Here is a 15,856-nt window from a genome sequence, read left to right as displayed (position 1 = left end):
ATAAAAGGACCTTTAGAAAATAGTTCTGTCCTAATCTATTTCTGCTCTCTAGCCCTATTGTTACAGAGGGGGCACTCTAAGGTCCCTTGCAGCCCTGCCGACACAGGCTAAAAGACCTTCCCTGAAATTTTCAATAAAAGGATACCTTTCATTTAAATTCTTTTCAATCATTTTAGAATAATATGATGCATATATTATACACTATGTGACTGTTACTTTCTTCCGGTAACTAAGTCTACTTTCACCCTCGCATTTTGGCTTTCCGTTTGTGAGATCTGTTCAGGGCTCTCACAAGCGGTCCAAAACGGATCAGTTTGCATTCTAATGCATTCTGAATGGAAAAGGATTCGCTCAGAATGCATCAGTTTGCATCAGTTCATTCCGCTTTGGAGGTGGACACCAAAACACTGCTTGCAGCAGTCCTCCATTGACTTTCAATGGTGTTCAAGACGGATCACAGTCTTGGCTATGTTAAAGATAATACAATCGAACCGTTCTGAACGGATGCAAACGGTTGTATTATCTGAACGGATCCGTCCATGACGGATCTGCACAAAACGCCAGTGTGAAAGTAGACTTATTTTGCATTTCTACAGAATTTTATATGTGTTAAAAAAAATGGCTGCTAATGAAGGGGGTTTGCAGCCCACTTAGAATTCAGGATTTAGTAACTGAATCTGATTGGGTAGAGCCTCCAGTGTTTAAACTGATTCATACATAAGGTAACTTACTGAAAATGGCAGAAAGAGACACAAAAAAGTAACAATTCTCATTTAAAACAAAGAATATTAAACCTGAAAAATTGGAGACAGTTTTAATTTAACACATGTGAATATAATTATGTAAATTGATTATTCTAAATGAAGTTGGACTGGTGTTTGAATGTCTGTAATCTCATATCTGAGAATACAAGCTTTTTGACCAATCCTCTTATGTAACTTTTAAGGGAAACATGATATATAGCAGATTGGTTGAAGAAAGCTTGGATTTCCTCAGGCCCCATTCAGATGAATGGGACAGCAGGTAGAATTTTATGTGACTGCACCCTAGTAATGTTTTTATACACAGGTCTTAGCTGGAGTTCGTCTGCCCCTTTGTGTTTTTAGTCCCATTTCTTGCACCTGTTTCTGGAATGTTTTTTTTTTTTACAGTAAAGACACCAGCTCCAGATGTTAGCTTATTTTTATTCATTTATTTATTTTGCTAATGCAATTTTTTTCTGGCTTATTTTTGAAAACACATCAAGTTGTAGCTCTTATTTAAGCATTTTTTTTTTTCACATTTCCTCCTCTATAGGGGAAAAAAGCCATTAAGAAAAAACACTGGCCAGATTTTGTACAAAAAATGTGCCATTTTCTTGCGCAGTAGGAAAATTAATAAAATAGTTATCTGGACTCCTTATGTGCAATGCTACTTGTGTATTACTGTAGATAATATTCCAAAATATTGGTGACAGATTCCCTTAAAAAAAATGCCAGACAAAAAAAAATGTAAATCGGCACCCTAATGGGTGTGTACTGGCCATTTATTTGAGATGCACCTCACTGGAGTGGGGGACAGAGAGGAAGGCTTATACTTTTCCTGGCCCTAAACTATACATATACAGCATTTAAATACGGAACAGAATACATGTAGTGCATAGTTTACATCATGGATTCGTTATCAGGGCCAAAACTGTAGCAACTAGTAGCTGTCTACAGATTGCATAAATTCTTGGAGGTATTAGCAAGTGATGGCCAGTTTGCATTGTTCGCCCGCGAAAACATGCGAGCTGCCATCTTTTCTCACAAGTCCGGCGAGGCACAGGCAAGCCCTTACCTGTGCCTGTGCGCGAGCCAGTTTGAAAAAAAAAAGCGGTCAGCGGAAGCAGGCAGTTCCAAGAACAGCCCGATGAAGGCCCCCGGCGGCTGTTCTAGGAACTGCCTGCTCCCGGTGACCGCATTTGTTTTCAGACCGGCTTGCGCACAGGCACAGGTAAGGGCTTACCTGTGCCTCGCCGGACTTGTGAGAAAAGATCGCGGGCGAACAATGCGAACTGGCCATCACTGTTAGCAAACATAAAATCAACACTTGGTCATGGGCAGAAGAGTGAGCCACACCAGGAACATCCTATGAGCACCCCTTTTATAAGTTGTGTCTTCCCTGATACATTCACCTTTTGTGCATTTGCCAGTATGTTGACCCCAGGATAATGTTTAGATTTTGGTCTTTGCTTTTATGTAGTATATAGTTAATGCAAGTTGTGCACTCGTTTAAGTTCATGTTGTCTCTAATCTGGAATAGTAAGGAGCAGCAGATCAGCTTGAACCCCAACTTTGCGAGAGTCTTCATTTCCTACCCCCAGCCAGGAAGAGAAACTCAGCATGAAAATGTTGAGAGGATTTCCACTCTGCAACACACCATCATTTTACATTTCTGTTTAATGAATCATAAGAATTATAGGAACATTACAAATGTATTTTCCTAAGCGGACTATTAGTTTGTTTCTCTGGGCTTCTAATAGAAGACATGCTTCATTTAAAACGCTGAGAAACCCCCAGGCTGCCAGGAAATAAATGGTATTATTCGAGGCATTTGCTTCATTTTCAAATGATCTTATCAGGAAATATGCAGAAGTATTATAGTTGAGCTTATTATTTCACTTCAATACTCTGCAGGTGCCGTAATGCTGAGCGACTATATGTGACATAACAGGCACTGTTTCATTTTCTGAGATAAGCTGGCATTATAGTCTTTGTATAAAATCTATGGTTTACATTAGAGTGAATGTCTTTTCTTAGATATACAGTACCATTTATAGTTAATTATTAAAATATGTGCTGTTTTGTTGGGAAATCATTTAAAACTGTAATTAGTTTTCAAACTAACGAGATTCTATCAGAGAACAATTTTTATTTTATAGCATAAACTAAAGTAATAAAAGCCGCAGAGACTTCCAAATCTCAAAAATGTAACTATTCTTTTGCATATGTGTATCAATCAGAGGTCATAGAATTGTCTCGGTGCAGAACAAGTTAGTGGTAGAGATGAGCGAAGTTTTTAAAAATGTGATTCCACAACTTTGCGAAAGTTACAAATTCATTAGTTACAAATCGCTATAAATCAGGTATACCCAGGCCACTCTGCCTTAGGGTACTGCCAAACGGAGTGGCGTGGTGCGGGTGGTCACAGCTGCCTTTTATTTAATAATGAAGACCACACTGTATAGTAAGTCTCCATTGTTAATGTGCGTGCTGCACCTTTAAACAGTGCTATTACGGGTATAGGGTTTGGCTGGTTAGGTGGGGACACAATCTATATATTATTACTGTTCTTGCCTGTAATCTCCTGCACGAAATATTAATCATATCTGACATACACACTTTTCCAACCCCAGTGCTCTAATGCCCGATAGGTGGGAGCTCTTCTTCTGCCATCTGTTTTTCCTCCTTTCCCACATAATCTAATATCGATGAGAATATGTTATCATGAACATCCAGCTCTCCTGTCCCTCCTGTCTCTGCATCTTGCTGACTTTTCTAAAACATGGAAACTTTGAAGGATGATTTGGAAGAAGTTAAGCAATCAAAAGATGATGTTGGACATCATTAAGACTTGGCTCCCCTAAGGGTTGCAGACTGGATGGTATTGGTTGGCACGCTGGCACCGGAATAATAAAGTCTTACATTTGCGGCTGATGTAAGAATAAATAAATAATACTGATGCAGCATAAGTCTCCCTGCACTCTCCTGCTCTAATATTCTTCAATTAATCATTTTCAGCAACATTGTCCCTAGGGCATGAGCACTTGCCACTTTTCTCCCTATGTTTGGCTCACAGGAAAATGGTGGAGATGAGGGTTTTATAGAGTTGTGACATCACAGTGGATGGCTGTCTGCGGATTGGCTAGCTGAACAGCATTATAGGTGATCAAACATTCCCAGGCTTCTTAATTTCACTTTCTAACACATGCTGTCGCCATTTTCGGAAAAGCTGATTCATTACCACAAAGCTCCATGCCTGGTTGTGGATAATCAGATAATAAGGTTAAACAATCATAAGATATGGGGACACTGTGGGTTAAGCTTGCAATTACTGTTGAGCGAAGCGAAGCATTTGAAGCGGAGTTCGTTACGAAATTTAGGAAAACGAATCAGGTTTTTACTTATTCCTTCATTTACTTATTCCTACATCAGCCATAAACTAAGATATGTAATTCAATAGTAATAAAATGGATGCCTTTATTATTCCACTGCCAGAGTACCAACCAATACCATTCAGTCTGAGGCCAGGTCTAAATGATGACCATCCTCATATTTTGCTGGCTTTACTTCTTCCAAATCATCCTTCAAAGTCTCCATGATCTAGAAAAGTCATAAAGATGCAGAGAGGAGGAGCTGGATTTTTCTAATGTGGAAAAGGAGGAAAAGCAGATGGCCGAAAATGGGCCCACCTCTAGGGGAGGAGAGTACTGGGGGGTTGGAGAATTGGGTACAGACTCTGTTTAACCACTTCAACCCCGCTAGCTGAAACCCCTTTAATGACCAGGCCACTTTTTACACTTATGCACTACACTACTTCACCTCCACCCAGCCACGTACAACACCAAGGGTCTCCGAAAGGTGAATTGAATTGATTTTTCGAACGGGGAGATGGTTAAAAAAACGCTGGCTCCCTCCCCTTTGTTTGAATCCACGCCACGGTCACTGCGTCTGCGCCGTGCAATTTACTGTCACACCCGATATGAGTGGTATTTTCTGTAGTACTATTCTCATCAGTTTAATCCCTGTTACGTCCCATATAAGGGATTGCCTTTTGTGAAAAAAAATTTAGGCCGGGTACCTTCGACTGCCTTCACAGTGACAGACCAAACTCTGATACACCAAACTGAATTGATTTTAGGAACCGGGAGATGGAAAAAGCAGCTTGGTCGGTCCTCTTACTCCCAAGTTGGGGCACTGCGCATGCACGGAGCAATGTGCTGTGACACCCTATATGAGTGGTGTCTTAACTAGTACTATTCCTATCAGTTTAATCCCTGTTACGCCCCCTATCCGGGGACGTGTGTCGAATTGATTAATCATTGTCGAATAAACAACATCCTGAAATAATTTTGTTCTGAGCTCTGTACTTGCTTTGTATTGGAATTGATGGGGATTTTTTTAAATTGTCTGCATTATTTCTAATAAACTATTAAGAGACTTTATTATGTTTTTTTATTTTATGTATTAAAAACCCATACAACTTAAAAAAAATAAATAAAAAAATAATAATGTTTTTTCTATGAAAAATTATCCAGCCGATCGCTTTTAGTCTGATCATAATGAAGCAACGGCCTTATAATCTGGGGTGTGGCAACATTGCCAACACACTCATAGAGGGGATGATCGCTTCATTGTGATACGCAAGCCCCGTCACCACAACAAGGTCTGATCACAAAGGGGAATTGACACATGTATGTGCCTATTTTTTGTTTTGTTTTTGCAGCTACAGTGCAGCACTAGAGGCCATAAAAATTAGGCATGTACACATGCCTGAAAAATTAGGTACTGTTGCAGTCGCTGCTGTAGCAGCGGCCGGAAAAATTGATGTTTAACAGGCAGAAAGGTGACTAAAGCATTGCGGCATGAACCCTAGTTGGTGGCGGAGAATTCACGAAAGTCATCCGGTATGCAGACATTAAATACAGCAGCGTGGGGACCATTTTGAGGCCAAGGCATGTCATCAGGCCTTTTGTTAGTCAAACGTATTCCCCACTGTCAGTCCCTTCGGGATCCATGCCTCATTCATCTTAATGAAGGTGAGGTAATCAGGTAATCAACACTTTTTTGACCGAGGCAACTTCTTTTGTCAGTGACAATGCCTCCTGCTGCACTGAAGGTCCTTTCTGACAGGACACTTGAAGCAGGGCAGGCCAGAAGTTCTATCGCGAACTGGGATAGTTCATGCCACAGGTCAAGCCTGCACACCCAGTAGTCAAGGGGTTCATCGCTCCTCAGAGTGTCGATATCTGCAGTTAAGGCGAGGTAGCCTGCTACCTGTCGGTCGAGTCGTTCTCTAAGGCTGGATCCCGAAGGGCTGTGGCGATGTGTAGGACTGAAAAAGCTCTGCATGTCCTCAATCAACAACACATCTGTAAAGCATCCTGTCCTTGCCGCCGTGGTGGTGGTAGGAGGAGGATTTCTTTCACCTCTTCCCCTATTAGATTCCCGTTGTGCTGTGACATCCCCCTTTATAAGCTGTGTAAAGCATATTTTTTTGTTTGGTTTTAAACTGCTGCATCCTTTCTGACTTTTGGTAATTTGGTAACATTTCCGCCACTTTCTGTTTATACCCGAGGTCTAGTAGCGTGGCTACCCAGTACAGGTCGTTCTCCTTCATCCTTTTTATACGAGGGTCCCTCAACAGACATGACAGCATGAAAGACCCCATTTGCACAAGGTTGGATGCCTAGCTACTCATTTCCCGTTTCTCGTCCGCACTGATGTCATTGACGGTCTGTTCTTCCCCCCAGCCACGTACAACACCACGGGTCCCAGATAGGTGACAACAACGAGCACCCTGGAATGCCTGCTGTGGTTGGTCTTCCTCCTCCTCAAAGCCACATTTCTCCTCTGACTCCTCTTCCTCATACTCCTCTTCCAGCGTTGCCACAGGTCCGGCAAGCGATGATGACACGGCTGTTTCTGGTGGTGATGGTGACCACAACTCTTCCTCTTCACACTCATCTACAGCCTGATCTAGCACTCTTCGCAGGGCACACTCCAGGAAGAAAACAAATGGGATGAGGTCGCTGATGGTGCCTTCGGTGCGACTGACTAGGTTTGTCACCTCCTCAAAAGGACGCATGAGCCTACAGGCATTGCGCATGAGCGTCCAGTAACGTGGCCAAAAAATTCCCAGCTCTGCAGAGGCTGTCCTACCACCCCGGTCATACAAATACTCGTTGACGGCTTTTTCTTGTTGGAGCAGGCGGTCGAACATTAGGAGTGTTGAATTCCAACATGTCTGGCTGTCGCAAATCAAGCGCCTCACTGGCATGTTGTTTCAGCGCTGAATGTCTGCAAAGTGCGCCATGGTCTTATAGGAACGCCTGAAATGGCCACACACTTTCCTGGCCTGCTTGAGGACATCCTGTAAGCCTGGGTTTTTAGACACAAAGCGTTGTACGATGAGATTCAACACATGTGCCATGCACGGCACATGTGACAACTTGCCCAAATTCAATGCCGCCAACAAATTGCTTCCATTGTCACACACCACTTTGCCGATCTCCAGTTGGTGCGGGGTCAGTCACTGATCGACCTGTGCTTTCAGGGCGGACAGGAGTGCTGGTCCGGTGTGGCTCACTGCTTTCAGGCAAGTCAACCCCAAGACAGCGTGACACTGTCGTATCTGGGATGTGGAATAGCCCCTGGGGAGCTGGGGGGATTCAGTTGATGTGCAGCCAGACGCCGCAGCAGAAGAGGACTCAGCCGAGGAGGTTATGGAATAGGATGGAGTAGGAGGAGTAGAGGAGGTGGCAGTAGGCCTGCCTGCAAGTCATGGCGGTGTCACCAACTCCGCTGCAGAGCCACGCATTCCATGCTTGGCAGCTGTTAGCAGGTTGACCCAATGTGCTATAGGTGATATACCTGCCCTGACCGTGCTTTGCAGACCAGGTATCAGTGGTCAGCTGGACCCTTGCCCCAACACTGTATGCCAGAGATGCCATGACTTCCTTTTCAATCACTGAGTTTGGGATTGCCTTTTTTTAAAACAAAATTTGTCCGGGTACCTTCCACTGTGGTGTCCCAAGAGCGACAAATTTTTTGAAGGCCTCAGACTCCACCAGCTGGTATTGTAAAAGCTGGTGGGCTAAGAGTTCCGTCAAGCCAGCTGTCAGACGCCGGGCAAGGGGGTGACTCTGTGACATTGGCTTCTTACACTCAAACATTTCCTTTACAGACACCTGACTGTGGGCAGATGACATGGAACTGCTGAAGATGAGAGGCGGAGTGGTGGGTGGTTGAGAGGGGGCAAGGAGGACAGCAGTGGTTGACGTGGCTGAAGATGCTGGACCAGGAGGAGGATCGTGGCTTTGAGCTTGTGTGCTGCTTCTACTCGTCATCATGTGTTGATCCCATAGGCCTTTGTGATGTGAGATCATGTGCCTTCGCAAAGCAGTTGTACCTAGGTGGGTGTTGGATTTCCCACAACTCAGTTTCTTTTGGCACAGGTTGCAAATGGCATCGCTGTTGTCAGAGGCAGACACACAAAAAAAATGCCACACTGCTGAGCTTTGCAATGACAGCATTCTGGTGGTGGCAACAGCATGCGTTGATTGGCGTGCTGTCTGGCTGACCCCGGGTGCCAATACATGCTGTCTGACTGTGCCACTAGCTCCTTGCGACGACCTCCCCCTGCTTCCAACTCGTCTCCTCCTTCTCTCTGTCTCACCTTCTGAACTTTCCCCCTCTTCTTCTTCTCTTCGAGCAGGCACCCACGTGGCATCCACGGACACATCATCATCATCAACCACTTCACTTGTATCTGACACCTCAGCAAAGGAAGCAGCAGCGGGTACAACATCAGCATCATCACACTGTACGTCCATGTGTGTAATGCTGCCTGACTGAGACATATTCCTGTTATCTACATCCTCTGGCAATAATGGTTGCGCATCACTAATTTCATCCAACTGATGTGTAAATAACTCCTCTGAGGGATCAAGTAAAGCGGCTTTGGTGGCTGTGTTGGTAGTGGTGGTGGTGGCGGCAGGCGGGAGTGTGGTAACTTGAGAGCAGGTGACCAAAGCTGAGCTGGAGGAGGATGGTGCGTCAAGGTTCTTAGCGGAAGCTGTTGAAGATTGAGTGTCCTGTGTAAGCCAGTCAACTATTTTCTCTGAATTGTTTGGGTTCAGGGTACGTGGCCTCTGAACACTGGGCATTATTCCAGGGCCAGTGGAAATCACAGCACCACGACCACGACGGCCACTTCGGGGTGGCCTGCCTCTGCCTGTCATTTTTTTTTAGATAAGTGGTACTTTGCGTGCAAGGTACTTTGCCACCCTATATAAGTGGTGGGCAGTAGGCACAGTACAGTCTGTGTGGGCCTGACACACACAGGCTTGCAAATGTGATTATATCACCGAAAAATGTAAAAAATTTTTTTTTTATCTGCAAGGTATTTTAGTGAATGACACCCTGTAACGGTATGAGTGGAGGCCTAGCCAGTGGCCACAGTACAGTCTGTGTGGGCCTGACACACACGGGCTTGCAAATGTGATTATATCACAGAAACATTTTAAATAGATTTTTTTTTATCTGCAAGGTATTTGAGTGAATGACACCCTGTAACGGTATGAGTGGAGGCCTAGCCAGTGGCCACAGTACAGTCTGTGTGGGCCTGACACACACGGGCTTGCAAATGTGATTATATCACAGAAACATTTTAAATAGATTTTTTTTTTATCTGCAAGGTATTTGAGTGAATGACACCCTGTAACGGTATGAGTGGAGGCCTAGCCAGTGGCCACAGTACAGTCTGTGTGGGCCTGACACACACGGGCTTGCAAATGTGATTATATCACAGAAAAATATTAAATATAATTTTTTTTTTATCTGCAAGGTATTTTCTGTCACACCCTGTATGAATGGTGTGCACGTGCTGTCTGTGACTAAGCCTGCAGCCTCTCACACACGGGCAGCCAGGCAACTGCAATATATATATATAAAAAGCACACTCATGTACCAGCCCTGAAAAGGGCTTTTTAGGGTGCTGTCAGGACGCTGTCCTTACAGCAGATGAGTCTGTGGACACAGAACAATGCCCTAGCTAACGCTTTCCCTATTGAATCAGCAGCAGCAGCACTGTCCCTCCTCTCACTTATAATGCAGCTTCCGAATGAATATAAAATGGATGCTGTTCAGGAGGTGGGAGGGTCTGGGAGGTAGGGTCTGCTGCTGATTGGCTGGAATGTGTTTGCTGACTGTGAGGTACATGGTCAAAGTTTACTCAATGATGATACTGTGAGGTACATGGTCAAAGTTTACTCAATGATGATGTATAAGGGGCGGACCGAACATCGCATATGTTCGCCCGCCGCGGCGAACGGGAACAAGCTATGTTCGCCGGGAACTGTTCGCCGGCGAATAGTTCGGGCCATCACTAATTAGGGGTGAAGGTCTGCTGCTGAGCTGACCATCTAAAACATTAGGGGGGAGGGTCTGCTGCTAAGCTGACCCTCTACAACATTAGGGGCTAGTGCCTGCTGCTGAACTGGCCATATAAAACATTATGGGCGAGGCCTGCTGGTGACCCTCAAAAACATTAGGAGCAAGGGCCTGCTGGTGATTCTCTAAAACATTATGGGCGAGGCCCTGCTGGTGACCTTCTAAAACATTAGGGGTGAGGGCCTTCTGCTGAGCTGACCCTCTAAAACATTAAGAGCGAGGGCAGCCTAAAAGGCATGTTGATACTATGGAGGAGGAGGAGGATGAGAAAAGGGAAATTGAACCATATACCCTTTTTAGTGGTAGAAGGGGTGCATGGGAATACAGTGTATTCAATACACCATAAAAGCCACATTTAGAGTGCCTTTATGTTCAGCCGCTTTCCTCTGGTGGAGTAGAGAAGTCAGGGGCAATCCAGGCCTTGTTCATTTTTATAAGAGTAAACCGGTCAGTATTTTCAGTTGACAGACGGATGCGCTTCTCAGTTACTATGCTCCCAGCAGCACTAAATACACGCTCTGACAAAACACTGGCAGCGGGGCAGGCCAGCACCTCCAAGGCGTAGAGCGCAAGTTCATGCCACGTGTCGAGCTTGGACATCCAATAGTTGTAAGGCACACAGGGATCACTGAGGATGCTGACACGGTCTGCTACGTACTCCTTCACCATCTTCCAAATGTTTCCCTCCTTGTGACACTAAGCCGCGCATATGGTTGAGGGTGCTGGCGGGGTGTCATAAAACTGTCCCAGGCCTTGGAGAGTGTTGCCATGCCTCTGTTGGAACTGCTGTGTGTTCCCCTCCCCTCCTTGGTTGGCCAAGGAACTATGTACTCTGCTGCCAGCGTTGTCAGCTGGAAATGTTTTGAGCAATTTTTCGACAAGGACCTTCTGGTACTGCACCATTTTGCTCGTCCTCTCCACCACAGGAATGAGAGATGAGAAGTTCTCTTTGTAGCAGGTATTGAGTAGGTTGAACAACCAGTAATTGGCCAAAATGCGTACAACACGAGGGTCACCGGAAAGTCAGCCTAACAAAGTCAGCCATGTATGCCAGAGTCCCAACAGACAAGACTTTGCTGTCCTCATCAGGAGGATCACTCTCAATCTCCTCGTCCTCTTACTCCTCTTCTACCCATCCACAATGAACAGATGGAATAAAACTTCCATGGGTACTACCCTCTGTAGAGGCAACCGTCTCCTGCTCCTCCTCTTCATCATCATCATCCAATTCGCACTGAGAAGACAAACTGAGAGTGGTCTGGTTATCACCCTGTGTACTGTCTTCCCCATTTCCACCTCTTCCACATGCAAAGCTTCCACCTTAATTGCAGCAATCATTTGAGTAGACACAGAAGTGGGATGGTTACACTGAAAATAGCGTTATCACCGCTCACTATCTGTGTTGATTCCTCAAAGTTGAGTGAAACCTCACAGAGGTCAGACATCAATGCTGACTTGTCGCTTATGAAGAGCGGAAGCTGACTGGAAAGGCAATGACCATGTTGCAGCTGGTATTTCACTACTGCCCTCTGCTACTCACAAAACCTGGCCAACATGTGGAACATTGAGTTCCAGAGCGTGCTCATGTCGCACAACAGTCGGTGAGCTGGCAATGCAAGCGCTGCTGCAGCGTTGCCATACCGGCGGAAGCTGTCGATGACTTGTGGAAATGGGCACCCACGCGGTGCACCTTCACCAGTATCTCAGGCAAATTGGGGTAGGTTTTGAGAAACCGCTGAACCACTAGGTTGAACACATGGGCTAGGCATGGTATATGTGTGAGCTTGCCAAGCTCCAAAGCTGCCACCAAGCCACAGCCATTGTCAGACACAACCATGCCTGGTTGTAGGCTGAGTGGTGAGAGCCACAGCTCACTCTGGTCCCTTAACCTCTGCCACAGCTCTGCGGCGGTGTGCTGTTTGTCATCTAAGCAGATCAGTTTAAGCTGACCTGTTTCCGCTTTCCCATTGCAGTGCTACACTGCTTCCAGCTACTGGCCAATGTCTGACTGGTGCTGCAAAATGATAATTCACAGGTTGAAGTGGAGGAGGAGAAGGAGAAGGGGGGGTTGCAGCCACTAACGTAGGTGGTGGCGGAAATCCTGTTGGAAGTAGGGCCCGCAATCCTTGGTGTTGATAGCACATGTGCCATCCCAGAGTACGACTAGCTCCCGACCTCCACAAGGTTCACGCAGTTTGCCGTCAGTGAAATGTAGTGTCCCTGGCCAAAAGCACTAGTCCATGTGTCAGTCGTTAAGTGGACCTTCTCAATAACTGCATTGATCAGGGAACGGGTGATGTTACGTGACACATGCTGGTGTAAGGCTGGGACTGCACACCGCTAAAAATATTGGCGGCTGGGGACAGAGTAACAGGGGGTGGCCACCGCCATTAGGCTATGGAAAGCCTCAGTGTCCACAAGCCTAAATGGCAACATTTCCAGGGTCAGCAATTTGGAAAGGTGCGCATTTAGTGCTATGGCCTGTTTGGGTATTTGCGCTTTCGTTCAAAGGTCTGGGATACAGACATCTGTACGCTACGCTGGAACACAGAAGTGGATGTGATGGTGCTTGCGAAGGTCCAGGTACACTGCGGGCCTGCGTCTTGGACAGGGGATTGGCCAGCACGTAACACAGGGGAAGAGGAGGCAGTAGTGTGACCCGCAGACATAGATTGTGGACCCAGGCGTTCGGCCCACCTATTAGGTCGCTTTGATGCCATGTGGCGGATCATGCTAGTGGTGGTGAGGTTGCTAGTGTTCATGCCACTGCTCATTTTGGTACAGCACAGGTTGCAAATGACAATTCTTTTATCGTCTGCCAGACTACGGAACACCTACCCCTTGTAAAGAGAGATTGCCGCAAGGGGGTGCTCTGGGGAACAGTTCCAGGCCTGTTTAGTGTGGTCCGCCTTCTGCCTTTTTCCACCCCACTGCCTCTTCCAGCCTGTTGCAGTGCTGCTGTACTGCTGTCCTCGCTCGTATTGCCACTTCCCAGGTTGGGTCAGTGACTTCATCATCCACCACCTCCTCTTCCACTTCCTCACTCTGGTTATCCTCATAACTTGTTGACCTAACAATAACCTCAGTTATTGACAGCTGTGTCTCATCCTCATTAGTGATGAGCGACAGGTGCCATATTTGATTTCGACGAAATTCGCGAATATTCGATAGAATATTCGTTTTATATTCATCGAAATTGAATATTCATCATTATTCTAGTTATCGCGATTAATATGCGATTTAAATAATCGCGTATTGCGATTTTAACTTAAAGGCTACTCTCCTATTGAAATAGCCATGCGATTAATTCAAGTTACAATAATCGAATTTCTATTTCAACTTAGCACTGCTATATTCCATATACGTTAATTCTAGCCTAATATGGAATATAGCAGTGCTAAGCTGAAATAGAAATTCGATTAATTCAAGTTGTAATAATCGAATTGCGATTTCAACTTGGACCTGGTTTACTATGGTTGGCTTGGTAGAATTAGCGAATATGATAAATGTATTCGTCATATTCCACAAAATGAAGATAACAAATGTATTCGTCATATTCCACAAAATGAAGATAACAAATGTATTCGTCATATTCCACAAAACGAAGATAACAAAGTATTCTGCAAATTTTTATTTTTTGTCACAAGTTAGTGGAATATGAGACTTTGTAAGAAAAAAAAAATCATCATTTTCCGCTAACTTGTGACAAAAAATAAAAAATTCTAGGAACTCGCCATGCCCCTCACGGAATACCTTGGGGTGTCTTCTTTCCAAAATGGGGTCACTTGTGGGGTAGTTATTCTGCTCTGGCATTTTAGGGGCCCTACTGCGTGAGAAGTTGTTTGAAATCAAAATGTGTAAAAAATGCCCTGTGAAATCCTAAAGGTGCTCTTTGGAATTTGGGCCTCTTTGCCCACTTAGGCTGCAAAAAAGTGTCACACATGTGGTATCGCCGTAATCAGGAGAAGTTGGGCAATGTGTTTTGAGGTGTCTTTTTACATATACCCATGCTGGGTGAGAGAAATATCTCGGCAAAAGACAACTTTTCCCATTTTTTTTATACAAAGTTGGCATTTGACCAAGATATTTCTCTCACCCAGCATGGGTATATGTAAAAAGACACCCCAAAACACATTGCCCTACTTCTTCTGAGTACGGCGATACCACATGTGTGACACTTTTTTTTTGCAGCCTAGATGCGCAAAGGGGCCCAAATTCCATTTAGGAGGGCATTTTTATACATTTGGATCCCAGACTTCTTCTCACGCTTTAGGGCCCCTAAAATGCCAGGGCAGTATAAATACCCCACATGTGACCCCATTTTGGAAAGAAGAAACCCCAAGGTATTCAATGAGGGGCATGGCGAGTTCATAGAAGATTTTTTTTTTTTGGGCACAAGTTAGCGGAAATTTATATATATATTTTTTCTCACAAAGTCTCCATTTCCGCTATCTTGGGACAAAAACTTAAATCTTTCATGGACTCAATATGCCCCTCAGCTAATACCTTGGGGTGTCTTCTTTCCGAAATGGGGTCACATGTGGGGTATTTATACTGCTCTGGCATTTTAGGGGCCCTAAAGCGTGAGATGAAGTATGGAATATAAATGTCTAAAACATTTTACGCATTTTAATTCCGTGAGGGGTATGGTGAGTTCATGTGAGATTTTATTTTTTGACACAAGTCAGTGGAATATGAGACTTTGTAAGAAAAAACAAAAAAACAACAAAAAAACAAAACAATTTCTGCTAACTTGTGCCCAAAAAATGTCTAAATGGAGCCTTACAGGGGGTGATCAATGACAGGGGGGTGATCAGGGAGTCTATATGGGGTGATCACCCCCCTGTCATTGATCACCCCCCTGTAAGGCTCCATTCAGACGTCCGTATGTGTTTTGCGGATCCGCAGTGTCCGTGTTTTGTGGATCCACGGATCCGCAAAACACATACGGATGTCTGAATGGAGCCTTACAGGGGGGTGATCACCCCATATAGACTCCCTGATCACCCCCCTGTCATTGATCACCCCCCTGTAAGGCTCCATTCAGAGGTCCGTATGTGTTTTGCGGATCCACGGATCCATGGATCGGACACGCAAAACACATACGAACGTCTGAATTGAGCCTTACAGGGGGGTGATCAATGACAGGGGGGTGATCAGGGAGTCTATATGGGGTGATCACCCCCCTGTAAGGCTCCATTCAGACGTCCGTATGTGTTTTGCGGATCCGATCCATGGATCCGTGGATCTGTATAACATATACGGACGTCTGAATGGAGCCTTACAGGGGGGTGATCAGGGAGTCTATATGGGGTGATCACCCCCCTATCATTGATCACCCCCCTGTAAGGCTCCATTCAGACGTTCGTATGTGTTTTGCGGATCCGATCCATGGATCCGTGGATCCGTAAAACACATACGGACGTCTGAATGGAGCCTTACAGGGGGTGATCATCCCATATAAACTCCCTGATCACCCCCTGTCATTGCTCACCCCCCTGTAAGGCTCCATTCAGACGTCCGTATGTGTTTTGCGGATCCGATCCGTAGATCCGCGGATCCTCAAAACACCTACGGACGTCTGAATGGAGCCTTACAGGGGGGTGATCAATGACAGTGGGGTGATTAATGACAGGAGGGTGATCAGGGAGTCTATATGGGGT

The sequence above is a fragment of the Bufo gargarizans genome, chromosome 3, assembly GCF_014858855.1.
Source record: "Bufo gargarizans isolate SCDJY-AF-19 chromosome 3, ASM1485885v1, whole genome shotgun sequence".
Taxonomy (NCBI): Eukaryota; Metazoa; Chordata; class Amphibia; order Anura; family Bufonidae; genus Bufo; species Bufo gargarizans.
Note: the sequence above shows the minus strand (reverse complement) of the source record.